Below are 18,757 nucleotides of genomic sequence, written 5' to 3' on the forward strand. Positions count from 1 at the left end.
AACAGGAGGATGAGTCTTTTATTTGGGTTGGTTTGCTGAACTTGGCTTTGGGAGTGGCAGATGATGGACAGGGAAGCTGAGGAAAGGAGCTGTTTAGATCAACAGTGGTCTTGAGTGAGAGTAGCTGCAGCAAGAGGCCGGAGGCCTGGGCAGAGGAAATATGTAGGGCCCTGACAGTCACTCAGGGACCTGCTGCTGTAACATGAAGATAAGTGGCACAAGGAGCCAGGTCTGTGTGCACATGAGCGTGTTCCAGGGCCCGGGGCAGCCGGAAGCTCTCAGAGGCTGGGATGGAAAGTCTGTGGGAGGAGGGTCAGGCGGAGGGTCTGGCAGAGAACTCCGCTTCCTGACTTTACTGATCCAGTCAATGAAGTAGGCAACCCTGGTGAAGACGCTGGGGTAGATGGGAGGCCTGCAGTCCAGGCCCCAGCTGGCCAGTCCTACCAGGACCCAGGCACTGGGGCCATAGCAGACAAGAGGACCCCCAGAATCACCCTGAGGAAAGAGAGAGAGGAGTTAGGATGGGGGCTGAGTGGGGGCAGAAATACCAGGTGGCAATGTTGGACACCCTGGGCTGCCACTATGTGAAGCAGGGCCCTAGTGAAGGCCAATCAGTTCAAGCCCCCAATGAGGGACACCAGAATGAAGCAGCAAGAAGCTCCGGAGATGATCCTCCCAGTGGAGATCGTGTTTCCAAATCCATCAGTCCATAGCCCCTCCCTAAATACTATATTTAGTAGTACACCTGGGTAGCTGTGAGCACCATAGTTTATTCCTGTTTACTGCCGAGTAGTGCACTAGTGTAGGGATATTGTTTAGTTTATTCGTTCATTAGCCTGCTACTGATCTTTTAGCTTTTTCTTAGTTTTGAACTATTACCCAAGAAACCTGCTGTGAACTGTCTTGTAGTCATATAGATGTCTTTCTTGGACATCTACAAGTCTTACTTTCACTTCTGCTGGGTAAATACCTAACATTACTATGTCTGGATTGTATGGTAGAAGTGTATATAGCTTTTTACAAAATTGTTTTCAAAATATTTGCACCAGATTACAACGCTACCATTCGGGTATGTTGAGGGTTCCAGGTGCTTCACATCCTTGTCAACAACTGACGTGGCCAGTCATTTGAATTCAGCCATTTAATTAATGTGTAGAGGCATCTCACTGGTGTTTGAGTTTGTATTTCTCCTGTGCCTGACAATATTGAGAGGTTTTTTCATTTGCTTGTTTGATATCTAAATGAACTCTCTGGTAAAGGGTTTCTTTCAATCTTTTCAAATCTTTCCATTTTGAAATAATGTAGGATTAGGCTAGATTTGCAGGATACTACAGAGGATCTACATATCCTGCACCTAGCTTCCTCTAGTGTTAACATCTGACATAACCATGGTACAAATACTTAAACCAAGGAAGTAGAGATGGTACAATATTATTAAATAAATATTCAGATTTCACTAGGAACAAACATCCCTATTCTTTTTTAAAATATTTTTTCTTAGTTGTAGTTGGACACAATAAGTTTATTTTCTTTATTTTCATGTGGTGCTGAGGATTGAAGCCAGCTCCTCACACACGCTAGGTGAGCACTCTACCAGTGAGTCTCTGCCCCCAAATATCCCTATTCTATTCCAAGATCCAATCCAGGATCCCATCTTATCTTTAAATACCAAGTTTTATTAACCTACTTCAGTCTCATTCATTCCTTCTTTTCTATGACATTGGCATTTTTGTATACTACCAACCAGATATTAGTATTATTTTTTATTACCAGGGACTGAATCCATGGGCTTTTCACGACTGTTCCACATCCACACTTTCTTTTATTTTTAATATGAAAACAGTCTCCCTAAGTTGCAAAATGTCTCACTAAATTGCTGAGGCTTGGCATGAATTTGCAGTCAACCTCCTGAACCACTGGGCTTACAGGTGTATTCCAACACACCAGGTGACCAATAGCCCCCCCAATTGTGGCTTACCCTTTATTTTTTGATGATTAGACAGCTGATATGAACTTACAGTAAAAACCCTGGGTACAAATATAATGTTAAAATACAGAAGAAAGCCAACAGTAAATCCTGTCTGCAGAAAATTCAGAATCAATTCCAAAGACTAAAAGGAAATCTGCTGGTTAGGGACAAGAAGGGAATGGAGAGTTGTGGGGAGGGCTGGTAACAGGTTGCATCAACCTCACAAAAGTCATCATGCTGTGCACTTACAAATAACTCATCCTGTGTGTATGCTACACATCAAAGTTTAAAACAGGCAACTAAAATGGATACTGTTTGAGGGTCCTCACAGCAGACAGCTTTGTGCTGGGATGGGCTGAGGAAGGTGCTGGTCTGAAGGAAGACTGATGAGGAATGGAGCCCACGGAAAATATGTAGAAGGAAGGAAGCAGGAAGTTTGGGGTCTCTACCAAGACACTTGAGGCCAACACAGGCACCCCAGGGGAAACTGAGGCCAGCAGAACAGGCAAGAGAGCAGCAGAGCCCGACCTTACTTACTTGGCAGATGGCCTTTCCTGTTGAGAAGTCCCCCACACACAGCATCTCCTCCTGCACAGAGTAGTTCCTGCCTTCTCCAGGTGTTTGCCCATAGAAGGTATTGCAGATGGTGCTATTCATAAGACTCACCTTAGCTTCCTGGAGAGAGTAGGGCAGTAACAATGGCTCTGTGAAAATGAGAAGGAGGTGAGTGACATGCACTGTGCCTTAGCAAAGAACCCAGACGACTCAGAACCCCCACTCTGCCTGACGCTCACCACTACTCTCAAGCATGGGTTTCAAACCTCGGTTCAGTCTTCCATGCTAAGCCCCCCACCCTTTTCTCAAAGCTGTCCACATACTTAGCCTATTCCTCCAACAACAGAACAACCTTTCCTGTTCCACAAAGTGGCAAATCCCACTAATTATGTGACTCCACTCCCTGGAATTCAGCAACCATTCAGTCACCCACCTATCCTCTCATGAACCATTCAGTCTACTCTCTACCCATCCATTACTAACCTTTTTGCCATCTCTTTATCCACTGACCTGCCCACCCACACGTCCATGCATTCACCCATTCCTCCATCCATCTACCCATCTTCCCACACTCATTTTCCATCTACTCTCATCAATCTCTCCATTCTTTCTTCCTTCTCCCCATCCACTAACACATACGACCACCCATCCACCAACTTCACCCATCCATCCATCCATCCATCCATCCATCCATCCATGCATCCATCCATCCATCCATCCAATCATCTTCCCATCCAATTCCACATTCATCCTCCCATCTGTCAAACCATCCATCCATCAATCCTCTCACCCCATCACTTATCTATTCACTTGTCCTTGTGCTAGGCATATTTTACACACTGAGGTACAGGTTGATATTTGAGTTGGAAGAGACAGAGCAAGTAGAAGAAATGAACAAACTGTTAAGTGCTATGGACCAGATAGAACAGGGAGATGACAGCAGGGATTGCCTATTTCAAAATAGTTCACATGATGGAGTAAAACTGGGAGTAGCTGAGCTGAGCTGTAAATGTCAAGAAGAAAGAAGTAATGCAAAGAGCAGAGGGGAAAGAAAGCTAGGCTGGGAAAACAGCAAAGTAAATGGTCTAGGGATGGAGGTGGCCTTGCTCAAGGAGGAGCAAAGTGGACAGTGCTGCGAGTTATCAGATATGTGAGGGATGCAGCAGGAGCTGAGGCAGAGAAGGGGCAGAGCACTGATACTATGTACAGCCTTATAGCCAAGGTGGGGAGTTGACATTTGATTCTACGTGCCCATAATAGGGCACCATGTGGGGACTTGAGTAGAAGTACACAGGATGGAAAATGGGAGAGAAATTTGGAGTCAACAGGCAGGAAACAGTGATTTATTGTGCCAGGGTGGAAAAGAGCAGTGGAGTTCCTACCAGGTGCCTTGGGACACTGTCTGGAACATTAAAACAAGACTTGGATCTTGTCTTCAAGGAAGAACCAGAATGTGTTTCTACACATATGTGTGCTGGGGGCTGGCCATCCCATGACTAGGGAGTGTTCCTAACACTGGGTGGGCAAGTATTAGGCTTGTGGGCAGAGCACTCACTGAAGACACGGTCTGTCCAAAACACCTCTAACACCTCTGTTGAGAGACACGGAACCAAATGCTGACCCCATGGATGATTACAAATTTGTACTGTTCTTTCTTTCATTGAAAATACACCGGAAGCATTTCCCCAAACCATCAACAATCCTTTCTTTATTAAATCATCCAGGCATAAGCCTTTGTCTATAATTCTCTTCTTTCAATCTGACCAGGTAACAAAAAACCCCAAAGCTTTCTTCATTATGCAGTTTACATGACAAGAATGGGAAGTGGACAAGATAAGAGCTAGGTGAGCTCATAGACATTAACCATTCCTAAATTGGGATCACTCTGACTTCATCATGCAGGCTCTGGGGTCAGATGCCACATGTGACTTCCCACTTTTCCCAAGCACCTTTCCAAGGATTCTCAAAGGCCTGTGTGTTTAAAGTTTGGCCCCAACCCGTGACACTATTGGGAGGTGCTGGAATCTTGAAGGAATGGGGTGTACAGGAGGAGGGTAGGTCACTGGAGGTGTGCCCTTAAAGGGGATGTCAGGAACCCGGCCCCTCCTCTGGCTCTCTGCTTCCTGGGCAGCACTGCTCCATAACTTGCTCAGGATGTAAAGTCATCCCCATGTAACATCATAAACCATGAATCAAAATAACCCTTTCCTCTTTTTCAGTCATTATCTCAGGCAAGTTTGTTTTGCTTTGTTTTTACAGTAATGGAAAGCCAACTAACAACCCGGAACGGGACAGCCCCCAGGAACAGCTTTTGAGTTCATTCAAGTCATCCCAAACCTTGGCTGATTAAACACTCGAATCAAAAGCCACAAAGACTCCAACAAACCAGATTCTTGATTCCAGTTGTTAAGGATCCCCAGATATTCAGGGACTGGGCCACATGGAACTCTGAAGCCTAGAATCACTTTCAGAACTAAAGGGATGTAGCACTTGCCCAGTCCTCATCTGAGAGATCATGGAAATGAGGCACAGGGGGGTCAAGTCCAGGGGCTTCAGAAACCAGCCTGGGCCTCTTGCCTGGCTGAACCACCCCTCTCCTGTTGCCCTGATGCTTCCTCCTGTCCTTCATTTCCCTTCCTGCCTCTCCCAGGCCCCCTCACTCTTCTCGGAGAGCCTTCCCCAGCCAGTTATCCAACAGGACCTTTGACTGGGCAGCTGCATGTCTGCATGTGGGAGGCAGACAGGAACCACATAGGGGGTGAAGTTCACAGGCAGGTGCAGCTGCAACATGGCAATGTCACTCCCGAAGACATAGAGCTTCTTAAAGTCTGGATGGGTGATAATCTGGTTCACGAGCATCTTCTGGGTGTGCTGGGTGTGCTGGTACAGCTGGGTGTTCCCCAGGAGGACCTCATAGTCCTGTGGTGCCTGGGATTTGCTGGAGGAGGAAGGGCCCATTATCAGCATCGTCTCTGATTCAGGGGCCCCCACTCTTCCTGCATCCTCATCCCACTGCCCACACTGCTCTGGAACCCCTTCTCCCAGCCCTGATTCCAGGCACCTTTGTCTCCTCCCTTCTAACACTCAGGAGCCTTCTCGCTCTGGGTTGATGAACATTCAACTCACATGTGTTTAGACATGTATGTGTTTAGACAGCTTCTTTCTCCTCCCATGAATGATGCTGGTCAGTGAGGATGGACAAAACCCCAGCATGGCCATGGTCTTCCTGAGTCGGTGACCTGATGAGAGGAGAAGAAGTCACAGCACACTAGGGAGTCATCAACTGACACCACCAAGACCCACTCCCTACATTAATGAAAAGCTGTGCTTCCTGACAGTGACCAGAGGGACTGGGCCCTTGTGGGCTCCCTTTTTTTAGATGCACTCTTATAGAAACTCAGTTTATAAACCTCCTTCTGATCTCTATGCATTGGCCAGGGCAGTTCCTGGGTCTTGGCCAGACTGTGGCACCCTGGCTAAACATCTGAGGCATTGTCTGCTAACATCTCACTATTTTGCTGCAGATCATTACAAAATCACTTTAGGAAGACATTCACACAACTCACATCACCCATCAAATATTAGAATTCTCCTTTTCATAGACTTTGCCTCCATATCGGCAATAAACATTTCCTTCATGACTACAACAAAAAATAGAGTACTTCTAACAGCTCAAAAAGAAATCCCTTCCATTTTAGCTATCAACCCCATTCCCCCGTATGTTTTCCCAACACTTTTGAACTATCTCTATGCCTATCTACTCTTCCCACCATTTATTTGATATGTGCAAGTGTGGCCCTTGGGTGTTCAGTTTAAGCACTGCATCTCCCATGGTTCAAGATTTAAGAACGCATGACATTCTTTCAACTTTATGTTGAACATTCTTAACTAAAACTGTCATTTCCCATGCAGCTGGGTGGGTGAGACAAGTACAATGTCACTCGTACACTTTAGGTCCACTGCCTTGATTCATTTCAAGTTGAGAACAGTTCTGTGACCATGGCTTTTGCACCTCCAGCCAAAATGTTCAAGTGCTAATCTAGTTGTGGCCACGTCAAGAATTCTCTTGGGAAAACCCTGTTTACAGATACACTGAGATGGCAGAATCTGTGTCCCCACTGGTGCTTGTGCTTAGAAGTGCTCTGGGCAGGATGTGCTCCTGGTGACCTTCAGGCTTCCTCAGGTCTAGCTGGGGAGACATTTCACTCAGGTGCTTTTGTTTAGTTGTGCAAGGCCAGGAAAGAAACAGAGGGTTTTCCAAGGAGAGTCAGCAAAAGGAAGGCTGATGGGGTGATGGACCCATAAATTATGAACTTGTCACCTCCACATAGGCCTTGGAGTGCCTGGAACTTTCCTGGAGAAGGGAGGTCTCCTTCCTGTAGGTGAGAATGCTGAGAGGCATGGTGCCACTTGGCAGAGTCAGTTTCCAGCGAGATGCCTTGGACGCTGACCCACTGTCAGCAAAGGATGCCAAGGGGCCTCTAGTCAGGGAGGTGCACAATAGACCATGTTCAGGGAGTCTTTGAGTATTGGGAACAAGATTTCTCTGAGTGTAACTTTTGATTGGAGGAAGCCTAAATTTCACTCAGAGAAAGTTGCAAACCACAAGATTTCCTGCCCACCAGACCCTGAGCTGTTGCCATTCCTCCTCAGATGCCTAGTGACAAAGGCTGGGGGCCTCACTCCTACAGCCACTTGCCCTGACTTTGCTTCCACAGCATCTCGAGTGCTGAGACCAGGCAGAACCTGGCTCCCCTATGTCTCCCCTCAGAGACCTGCCCTGTCTTCCCTCTGCTCCTGTGCCAACACACCAGCCATCTGGGTGCTGCCCATGTTACCTCCTGTGACTGCACTAGTCTCCCAGGGGAACCCACTTGTGCAGTGTGCTTACCCTGAAATGTCAATGGCTGCAGGAGCTGGTGTCCCTGATGTGTGTGTGTGTGTGTGTCTGGGCTATTCAACTCTGGTCAACAGGGGCCAGACGGAGACTAGGAGAGCCACATTCAGAATGTTGCCCTCACTCAGGCACCTCAAGTGGAGGGCCCCAGGGGCCTTCTGAGGTGGTGTGGATCACCCTGCTCCATTCCTCACAGCAGCTTCTGCCTGGAGGACCACTGTGCCTATCTCAGCCAGTGGGGGGACCCAGAACTATGGGAGCTGATGGACTTTGACCTTCACACTCCAGCAACACCACCATTTGCCCACCTGACCCCCATTGTCTTCCCAATGAATGCCCACCCATGGCCACAGGGAGTGTACGGGGAGGGTACACCAGCTGCAGTGCCACCAGACGACTCCAGTGGACCTCAGAGCATCTACAGAAACTTCAGGCACTGGCAGTGCTTCAAGATCCTGGTCCACCAGCACCTTCCTAAGACTCCACTCATGTGAGTGTTCTTCCCTGGGACCCAGAACTCCTCCTTGAGATGTGACAGGGACAGAAAAGGAGGCTGGGATGTAGGGGAACTGGAAGGAAGGTCCTGAGGGTGGGAAACAAGCTGAGAGACCCACATTCCCAGCATCATTGATCTCACTCCAGGGGAGGAAATGTGCCTTAAGTCAGTGCCCATCACAGCCCTGTGGGTGATGGAAATCTTTGTTTCCAATGGTCTTCATCATCATATGGCAGACTCAAGCTATAATAGGTTTCTGGGGTAATGTGGGCCAGAATTTGAAGTTGGCTATCTCGCTCCATATGATGGTCCCTCTCCCAGTTATTTCACCTTCTACCCTACACCTGATTCTTGTTGGCATGAGAAAATCACAACCAGAAGTGGGGTTAGGGTTGCTGGCTCCAAGACAGAACTCTACAGATATCCACACATGTTGTCCTGGACTCTTGATAAGGACACTGTGGTCATGTGGCACTCATGAGGAAGTTACTCTCTTTGAATTCTGAATGTGGATGTTCATCACTGCCCCAATTTGTGACTGTGCTCCCAGGCCATTCTGTGCACTGTCTCAGTTAGCTTGGCTGCAATACTGAATGCTATAGACCAGGTAACTAAGACTCCAGACCTTCACTTCTCAGAGATCTGGAGTTGGGAGATGCAGATGAAGGGTGCCTGATCCAGATTCCCACGTGGGCTCTCTCCTTGCTAAAGAAGATGACAGATTCGACTGTTCTCACATGACTGACATCACATCAGTGTCTCTTCCTTCTCCTGGGTGACCACTAATGCCTTCATGAAGCCCTATCCTCAGTATCTCATCAAACCTCCTAAACACTAAAGTTCATTTCCACATACCATCACATTGGGGGTTAGGATTTCAACAGGTGAATTTTGGAGGATAAAACATTCAGTACAGGCTGGGATTGTTGCTCAGTTGTAGATTGCTCGCTTAGCACCAGTAAGACACTGGGTTCGATCCTTGGCATCACATAAAAAAATAATAAAAATTAAATTCTTAAAAATCAAATTCAGCACATAACACACCATACCATCAAGGAATCCAAGTGAAATCCTACAGGCCAACACATCCCTTGGTGTTAATGTTTGATATGGGGTATAGTGTCCCAGAGCCCCGGTACCATACCTGAATATGATGGAGCAGATGTAACAAAGGTAGGAGGACATGTTGGGCCAGTTAGGCTGAGAATGGAGGGTGACATTGTGGACACTGACTGATCCTGATGAAGTGCAGCCCAGTGCTTCATTCCCTGTCTCAATGGGAGTCCACCATGACCATGGAGGAGGCCCTGTGGAAGGGTTTGCAGGAATGGCAGCGCACCAGCTACGTTGATCGGATGGTCTTCTATGAGAAAGCAGAAAAGTGAGTCAGTTTTCAGAGCCCAGACCCGAGTGGTGGGTATCTTGGTTGCATAGCAGTGTCTGATAGGGCCTGTCACCTACCTATGTGTTAGATCCAAGCCATCTCTCTCTCCAAATAACAGCTCCCTCTAGCTGGAAGGCTGGGATTTCTCTCTGCAACAATGGAGGTTCAGGGTCAGGGTGGGGAGGAGTAACCAGCCCAGTCACAAGGTTTTCTTCTGCTTTCTTGGCTCTGCAAAGGGGAAAAGTTGCACTAGATTCACTCACGCCACCCGCCTGGGAACTGGCACCTCTTTACAGAGTGCCAACTACAAAAGGTCCTGAACATGGCCACTACTTCAACCTCATGTTCCAGAAGAAGATGGCAGTGGAGAGTGCATGGTCAGGGACATCCAGCACCTCAGATGCCCCGAGGACCTGCCTCTGATCTTACTGCCTTTGTTCTATGAAATCCCTGCCATTGCAACAAGTGAAAAGAAGGAAAAGAACAGCCCTCATTGGAAGCAACCCAATGTTCTCAGTTTAGCTTCCATTTTCTCATGACGTCTTCTGTCCCTTGGCCTCCCAGGTGATCCTTCCAGGGCTCATGTGCCAGACTCAGTATCCCTGAATTGGGCCAGGATCCCTGGTTTCCCTGATATAAATCACATCCCTAATGAGTTTCTGGAACTTACCTGATCCGTGTGGTTCCTGGCAGAAACAGGAGAGACCTAGAATAAGGGAGAGCCAGGGGCCCTGCCTAGGTCCCTCAGATCTGATTCCTTTCAGGTGGTAGCTGATGGACTTGATGTGGTTCTTCCTGCGTAGAAGCTTCTTCCTGGGACTGGCCCAGCCCACTCCAGGACACAGCTCCACATCCCTGCCACCAGCTCCTGCCTGGTATGGGACTAGCACCTGCCTGGTATGGCTGACCTGCTTTTCAGCTCAGCCTGTGCCTCCTTTTTCCAAACTCCAACCAGGTACATGGAGTTTGAGGCTGCAGAGGAAATGGAGGCTCCAAGGATGCAATTGTCAGGGGTCTTCCAGTGCCAACCTCCTGTACCTCCGTGGATGGATACTCCAAGGCCTCAGATTCCCAAGCTGTTCAACAGCTAGGTGGGGTTCCCACATTCCCACAGGAACTCATGATAGTGTCCAACGTCACCAAAGGGTGACTAGGTCCAAGGCAGTCTGTTGTCCCAAGTAAGAACTTTTCCTTCAGTATGGGGGATTTGGTCTTGCAAACAGAATACCCTCCTAGCACCTGAAGTTCCTGACACCCCTCGTTTTGAACTGTGTATTGACTGGGCCAAGTATGTAGCTCCTTTCTTTTTTTTCATCTTGAAAAACTGCACCTTAGTTAATAATAATAATTCCCTTTACCCCCAAGGGCTTAGCAACCACCATTCTAATTTCTCTAGTAATTTGACTAATTGGTGTACTTTATATAAGTTTGATCTTAACAATATGTGCTGTTTTTATGAGTGAGTGTGTGTGTGTGTTTGTCTGTCTAAATTCCTGTACTTATAATAATGTTCTCAAGTTCCTCCATATCGGTCAGATAGTTCCTTCCGATAGTATCAGTCAAAATTTCCTTTATTTTTCAGACCAAATAATATTTCATCATATGGGTGTGTGCTAAATTCTTAAAACCTCTCCTCAATAGACCCTTGGCTAAAACAGATAATCTTTGTATGATTATGTGTGTAGAAATATCTCTTCAAGTCCTTGCTGGCTCCCTTCTGCCTCTCTGACTTCATCCCTCTCTCTCTTTAACTTATTTTCCTTGGCTGTTTCTTGTCTGTGCTTTTTATCTCCACCCACCTGTGTTTATCCATTATTTCATATTTAGATTTTTTTAATTTTATTTTTAAATTAAAGGATATATAAACACTATAATCTCTCTATATATAAATTGTTTTACTTCCACCCTGAAATCAGTACCAGCATCCTGCATTATATTCTTTCATGCCTTTTGCTCTGATTGTTTACTTATATACTATATATATATATATATATATATACATATATATATATATATCCTTTTTCCCTCATTTTAATCAAAATGGTATCATTTTATAAACACTACAGTGAAACTTGCTTCTTTTTCACTTGCCAATTTATTATGGATATTGCAAGTAAATATAGATCTAACTACCTTTTTTTTTCTTAAAAGATCTATCCTTTTCATAAATGCAATAAAATAAATAATCCTTGTATGATCACATGTGTATAAATATCTCTTTAATTCTTTGCAGGCTCCCTTCTGCCTTTTGCCCTCCTTTTGCATAAACACAATCCTATTCTTGTTTAATCAGCCAAATATCTGGAGAAGTCCACCATTCTCATACATCTATGTACTTTTTCTTTTTTAAAAAATATTTTTAGTTGCCAGTGAACATTTATTTTTATTTATTTATCCATATGCAGGGCTGATGATTGAACCCAGGGCCTCACGCAATGCCAGGCAAGTGCCCTACCACTAAGCCACAACCCCAGCCCCACTTTTTTTTCTTTTTAGGTTTTGGGATTAAAATAAGGGCTTTGCTTGTGCTCATCACATGCCCTACCACAGAGCGACAAGATATGCTTTTTTAAAAACATGTGGGTCCTTGGCCAAACTAAAATTCTAACCTCATTATTACTCTGCTTCCTTCAGAGAAATGGTCCACATAATGACTGCTGATGAGTGAAGTCTTGGTTCCTTACTGTTCCTGCTTTGGAGTTGGGTGAGAGCCTCAGAGCTTTGACCAACTAACTACAACCCATGCACTCACTTGGAGACTCAAGGCGTACCTGAAGGGAAGCCGAGGCGCACACACCTGGCACGGGCACCAGTGCTGGGTGAGGAAACCTAAACTGCAGTGGAGCAGTTGCTGGAGACTTGAACTCCAGAGAGGCCATGGGAGCACTGGGGCCCCTCACTCCCTTGGATACTACCTCCAGGAGCCTTGTCAGGTTCTCAGGCTTTAGACTAGACTGTTTCTGGAAAGGGTATGGAGAAAATGAACTACTTCCAGAATATTTGTTCTACTATCAAGTATAAAGCCTGATGCAAGAGAAATTCTCATGTCAGGGCCTGACCTTTAGAGTTTTATCAGCATCTAACTGACTTGGGGGACAGAAACACCCAAATCCAGCTCCCTCTTTCCTTCCTGCCCCACCAGGGTGGGAATGGGTGCCAATGAGATGTGGGCATGAAGGTCCCAGCTCAGGGACACAGGCTCCCTATGAGACTGAGGTCTAATCCTAGGACCAGGGAGTGCTTCCTGTCCCACGTCCTCACCTCAGCACCACCTCAGTAGGGCTTCTGTATAATGAGAGAGGAAGGAACTGTCTCAGCCCATAATCAGTAAGGATCCACTGGGAAACTAACAGGCCAGAGGGGAGACAAAAATAAGGACACCAGAGGAAATTTAGCCTCTCACACACGGAAACACCAGAGTAAACACAAACTAATGACTCACCAGGTGAACATGAAACATCACCCTGCACACCCATGGACCTCTGCTCCTGTCACCCAGCAGATCATATGTGACTTTGTGCAGAAAATTTCAAGACAAAGAAGACAAATAAAAAAGGCTACATTTCCTGTAAGGAAGAGCAATCATCAACACTAGGCTTATATTTAGTGGATACTTTGAAATATTCAGGTCAGCAATCCAAAATAACTGATTTATACATTTTAAGGGTTCTCATGGAAGAAACAGAGAGTTTGCAGAAACATATGTGCAATGTCAGCAGGTAGATGGACATTTCAAGAAAGAGCTAAAGGAAATGCTAGAAATCAGGGCACTGTAATGAAAATGAAGAAAACATTTAAAAAACTCATCAACAAATATCCAGAGCTAAGCAAGAATGAGTGAGCTTGAAGTTTGTTATATAAACTTCTCAAACCCAGATGCAAAGAGAAATGGGTAACAATGTCAAAATAGAATCCCCAAGAATATGGGATAACTATGAAAATTGCAACACATGCAAAGTGGGAATACCAGAAGAGAAGAAAGAAGAAATATTTGAAATAATAATGACTGAAAATTTGCCAAAACTCACAACAGCCATCAAACCACAGAAATCATTGAGCAGAATAAATGCCAGAACATTCCATCTGGGCATGTCATATTCATACTGCAGAAAATAAAGACAAGGAGAAAATCTTCAAGAAGCCATAGGGGGAAAGTATGCCTTATCCACTGAGAAGCAAAGATCTGATGACATCATACTTTCCTTCAAAGATTATGCAAGCCAGAAAGGGGAGCAATGAAAAACATAGTGTTGAGAGGAAAAAATTCCTCTTTACCCCAAATTCTATACCAGTGAGATGCTCCTGCAAAGGAGAATAAAAATGAAGACTTTCCAGTCAAATAAAATTGGAGAGGAATTGTCACCAGCAGATCTTCCTTGAAAGAAATGTTAAAAGAATTTCTTCAGTGAGCCAGAAAATGAGATCTGTCAGAAACCTGGATCAACATAAGAGAGAGCAGGAATAAGTGAAGTAAAATCAACACTCTGAGTTTGAGATCTTAATTGAAGTAACAGATAGCAATCCATTCAAAATGATAATGCAGGACTGGATCCAATGACTAAATCTTATGAATAAATGAAAGAATATTAGCAAATTACAGGAGAGAAGAAGTGGGAACACTGCATGAATTTTGTGCACCAATCAGCGGGGGTTGTTGGTGATGGTGTCACTTGATGTTTCCCCAGGGTGCTGCCACTTCTTTCCCAAGAAGCCAGGCCTTGTCCTCTCATTGAATCACCTACTCAGGAAGGCCATGGCCATGCTGGGGGTCAGTCCAAAACCTGGGGATCTGTCCAGATCTTTCACAGACACTTTCTCTGTTGAGAAATAAATGCTGATGCACAGATAAATACAATTCTGTATTGTTCTTTTCCCCTTGAAAGCACAGCAGCAGCATTTTCCCACACCACACACAATCCTTTATTACATCTTCCTGTGCAAAAGTCTTCACCTAGAATCCTCTTCTTTCCATTTGCAAATTCAACCAGAAACGCTAGAGCTTTCTCCACACTCAGTTCACCTGACATGAACATGCAGTGGACAAGAGAGGAGCTGGGTGAGGTCACAGACATTAAACATTCCTAAGTTGTGACTATTCTGACTTCATTATGCAGGCTCTGGGGTCGGACACCAAGTGTGCCTTTCTAACATCTTTCCAACAGTTTCCCAAGGTCCCCAAAGGCCTGTGTATTTAAGCCTTGGCCCCAACCTGTGGCACTATTGGAAGGTGCTGGGAACTTTAGGAAGCTGGAGGAGGTTAGATCACTGGAGGTGTGCCCTTAAAGGGGATGTCAGAAACCTGGCACCTCCTGTTGCTCTCTACTTCCTGATCAGCATTGCTCCACAATGTGTTCCTGCCACAGTGTGCTGCCATGTCACAGGCCCAAGGCAATGGGGCCCACTGACCATGGGATGCATTTCAGAAACCATGAGCCACAATAAGCCTTTCTTCTTTTTCAGTTGATTATGTCAGATGTTTTGTTACAGTAATGAAAACCTCACTAACACCCTGGATGGGAAAGCCCCAAGGTCAGCTTCTGAGTTCATTCATGTCATCTCAAATACATGGCTGATTACAATCTTAGAATCAAAATCCACAAAGACTTAAGGAACCCAGACTCCTGATTCCAAATGTCCAGATCCCTAGGCTTTCAGGTTCTGTGCCACATAGGATTCAGCAGCCATGGACTCATATATTTTCAGACTAAAAGGGATGTAGCACTGCTTAATTCTCACCTGAGAGAGCATGGAAATGAGGGACAGGGGGCCAACGTCTAGTCAAGGGTGAGAAACTACCTGAGATTCTTCTGGGTGTGCTGGGTGTGCTGGTACAGCTGGGTGTTACCCAGGAGCACCTCACAGTCCTGTGGTGCCTGGGATTTGCTGGAGGAGGAAGGGCCCATTATCAGCATCGTCTCTGATTCAGGGGCCCCCACTCTTCCTGCATCCTCATCCCACTGCCCACACTGCTCTGGACCCCCTTCTCCCAGCCCTGATTCCAGGCACCTTTGTCTCCTCCCTTCTAACACTCAGGAGCCTCCTCGCTCTGGGTTGATGAACATTCAACTCACAACCTCAGGACGTAGGGCTTCCCACCACCTCCTAGAACTGGAGGAGCTGAGAATCCTGGTGCTGGAAGGGTACTAAGGGGTGCCTCAGATCAAACCCTCTTATTTTCCTAGGAGGAGCTCTGGACCATTACCATGTTATGGTTCAGATCTTAAATGACTCCCATAGGTTCATGTGCAAAAGGCTTGGGTGCTGGTCTGTGGCAATAATGAGAAATGGCAGAAACTGTAAGCAGCAGAGCCTAGTGGAAATCAGTTAGGTCCTCAGGTTGGGGGTGCTCTTGACATGTTGGGACCATGTACCCCTATTTGCTTCCTTGCTGCCATGAGGTGAAAGGGACTCCTCCACCATGTGCTCCTGTCACAGTGTACTGTTCTCCCACAGGCCTGAAACCATGTGGCCAAGTTTCCATGTACCGGAGGTACTAAGTAAACCGTGACCCAAAGTAAAATTACCTACTTTTGACTCAATTCTCAGATATTTTGTCACAATGACAAAAAGCTAACTCATATACCAGGTCTCTTCCTGTCACCTTTTGATCCATCCCTTGGCCTCACCACCTCCAACCCACTCCCTCAGGGTTGCTTTTCTCCACTTGGAGGTAAATGCTCACAAAGAATTTCTTAAATGCACAAATGAGTGCACAGAATTGAAGTTCTCCTGTTTCTGAAGGGGAATGAGTAACTTCATGGCTTTGTTCACACAGTTCTCAGACCTGTAGGGCGCCCATCCATATCACAAGCCCAACTCCTCCTTTAAGGAAGTCCCTTGACCCTGCCCCCCACAATGTAGCTTCTCTCTGGACCCCTTCCCTCACATCTGCCCTCCTTGCCCACTTTGAGCTTCTTCCTGCATCATGCTGACTGAAGCTTGTTCCTTGTCTTCCTGAAAAGATGGAGACACACTGGCATGGGATCTCGCCACCCCTCCCCCCCCCCCGATGTCATGGAGGGTTTCAGGGGACCCTGCACAGATTCAAGAGAAGCTAGCTGAGGATTCAGGGACAGCAAGTGTACAAATTGCAACTCCCCTACCTGGGCTATGAGTCCCTCCTTCCCTCTGGGTCCCTCCACATGTGTTCTGAAGTTAGCCACAGAGACAGGCCCAGGAGGGCCAGGAGAGGTAGACTCCTGACTGTCCATGTCATTCTCCAAGGCTGGGGAACCCTACTCTCCCCACCAACGCAGCCTGACACATGGGGCAGGGGTAACTCTGGCTCCTCCCAGGAATGAAGTTTAACAAAAGTAATGAAAGAAATCATTTCACTGCTGATCATATCTGGTCTCTGACTAGATTCTTACTCTCAGGAGTGTAGGGTAAGGTGCCAATGTTCTCAGCACACGTCCTTGTCAGGGGGGACAGACATAGGGAAGAGGGGTCTCTCAGCGGGGGCTGAGGATGAAGGATGATAAGGACCCAGGAAATGAAGAAAGCACTGGGTGGCCAGTGGGGAGGACAGTCCAGGTGGAGCAGACACTGGATCAAAGAAGGAGCAGTGTGCATTTGGTGGCAGCACAGGGACCCCAGCAATACCCAGAGGAGGGCCATCCCCTCTGATCCCCTTTTCTCTTCTCACCCTTCCTCCCCTGCCAAACCCCCTGAGAGGGCCCCAGGAAGCATAACTCACTTGAGAAAGCACTGGGCTGTGGAAAGCAGCCAGTGGGCGTCAATGAGGACAGCTCCGCAGAGATGCTGGCCCAGGTAGAGCAGGCTGGCCTGCCACGGCCACTGGCCACTCACCGAATCATGGCCACCATACACCTTCCCTATCATCTTGGTCTTCCTCACACTGTGGAGACAATCCCCCCAGATCTGTTAGAGATACATGTGGTGCCCCATACCACCCCAAGGAGGTCCCTCCTTCACTTCACACATGGGAAGGCCAAGGTCAAGGGACAAGTGACCCAGCCCAAATGATTGAGGGCTGTCTTGGCTTCTGACTTCAGTCATCACAGCCCAGGCCTAGATGGCCTAGTACAGCTGAGAAAGAGCTGTGGGGATATTGGTCTGGGGGTCTGGACAGGAAGGGGCAAGGTGAAAGGCTGCTCACAGCACAGCCCTGGGACTGGGAAGGATTCCCTGGGGCCTCACTCCTTCCACCAACACAACTCTATGCCTACTTTGCAGATGAGGGGAGTGAAGTTCTCTGGGGTTACTAATCTTACTTTTCAGAGGTCCTAGTTTCTAGGCAGCTGTTTTCACTCCACACCCTCCACCCCAGTGTCATGAGGAGCAAAGTCACCAGCAGGTGTCTGTAGTACTGTGTGACCTGGGGCAACTGACCCCCACCCCCTCATGGCATGCTCCATTGCTAAAGGGGTGGGGCAGATGGAGACAACTCTGTTTAGAAGACTTCTATCTGGGGGAGGATCCATGGTCCTCACAGTTGAGAAGGGTTATCTTGGTCCCTGGCTGTGCTCCCAGATTTCTGGAAAGGGACCTGAGACTCCTGAGCCTGACTGCCTCTGCCTCTGGGCCCCCTACAGCCCTGGGCCAGACCTGGGCCACGCATCCTGTTCCACAGCCTCATGCCTGAGCTCTGGCAGGGATTCCCACCCATAAAATCTCCGCCAGATTGGGAAACCTGACCTACCTTGGGTGATGTCGTCTTTTCGGACTTCTGCTTCAGGGTAGAGACAAAGAGAACACACTGGTGGCTTCTCACTGCCCGCCTGGGCCTGCTCCTGCCCCCTCCAGCCTCTCCCACCAGCCCCTACTGCAAAGGGACCTTGGGCCCCGCCCACACAGCCCCAGACCCTGCTGGCTATGGGCTCCAGGTCCTCCTGTTCCCCTGGGAGTTCATCTGCGTTTCCTGGCGGCTGCCAGAAACCAGGGGTACAGGCCGCCTGGAGACGGAGAGACCACAGCAACAACAATGGCCGCAGAGCCATGAGCCTGGCCTGGTGCCCATCCGGGACTGCTGGACTCTGGGGATGACCCCACCCTGACCTGCACCTACCCATGCGCAGAGGGTTCCTCACCCTGCCATGAGACAGGCATCAACACTCCAGCTACCGCACCCACCACCCACCCTCCACCCACCTGACTGTGCCCTCAGCTGCCACCACAGGCACTGGAGGCCCTGGCTCTCATCCCAATACAGACCCCCCTCACACACACACTGGCCCAGTACCCTGACCCCTCCCACACCATCCTTGACCCAATCAAGGACCCAGATCAATGAGAAAAGGAAAAGGAGGCTACCCATAGAAAAAGAGAAAGGATATTCAATAGTAATTCATCCCAGGCGTGTGGCCCAGAGGCAGGGCCATCCTGCATTCCAAGGCAGCTCTCTATGTAACACACTGAGTTTGGAATAGTCAATCTACATTCATTTTCGCATTTCTTTTGCTTCATTTCTGGATTATAAACATCAGACTACAAGGA

The 18,757-nt window shown here is 47.3% G+C and overlaps 1 long non-coding RNA gene across 3 annotated transcripts in view; it reads right to left on the bottom strand.

Moving 5' to 3' along the window:
- The window catches only part of LOC144370039 (uncharacterized), a 25,998-nt gene continuing 7,241 nt past the window's right edge, over positions 1–18,757 (bottom strand). The window contains exons 2-6 of one of the 3 annotated variants that reach the window (XR_013429962.1): positions 9,379–9,450; positions 9,062–9,280; positions 5,651–5,763; positions 2,507–5,462; positions 1–495 (exon numbers count right to left, since the gene is read on the bottom strand). This is a non-coding gene — a long non-coding RNA (uncharacterized LOC144370039). Of the gene's footprint in view, positions 496–2,506; positions 5,463–5,650; positions 5,764–9,061; positions 9,281–9,378; positions 9,530–16,997; positions 17,153–18,757 lie in introns of those variants that run through there. The other 2 variants (XR_013429961.1, XR_013429963.1) reach the window with 2 other exon arrangements.

This window comes from Ictidomys tridecemlineatus, chromosome 13 (assembly GCF_052094955.1).
Source record: "Ictidomys tridecemlineatus isolate mIctTri1 chromosome 13, mIctTri1.hap1, whole genome shotgun sequence".
In the NCBI taxonomy this organism is placed as follows: Eukaryota; Metazoa; Chordata; class Mammalia; order Rodentia; family Sciuridae; genus Ictidomys; species Ictidomys tridecemlineatus.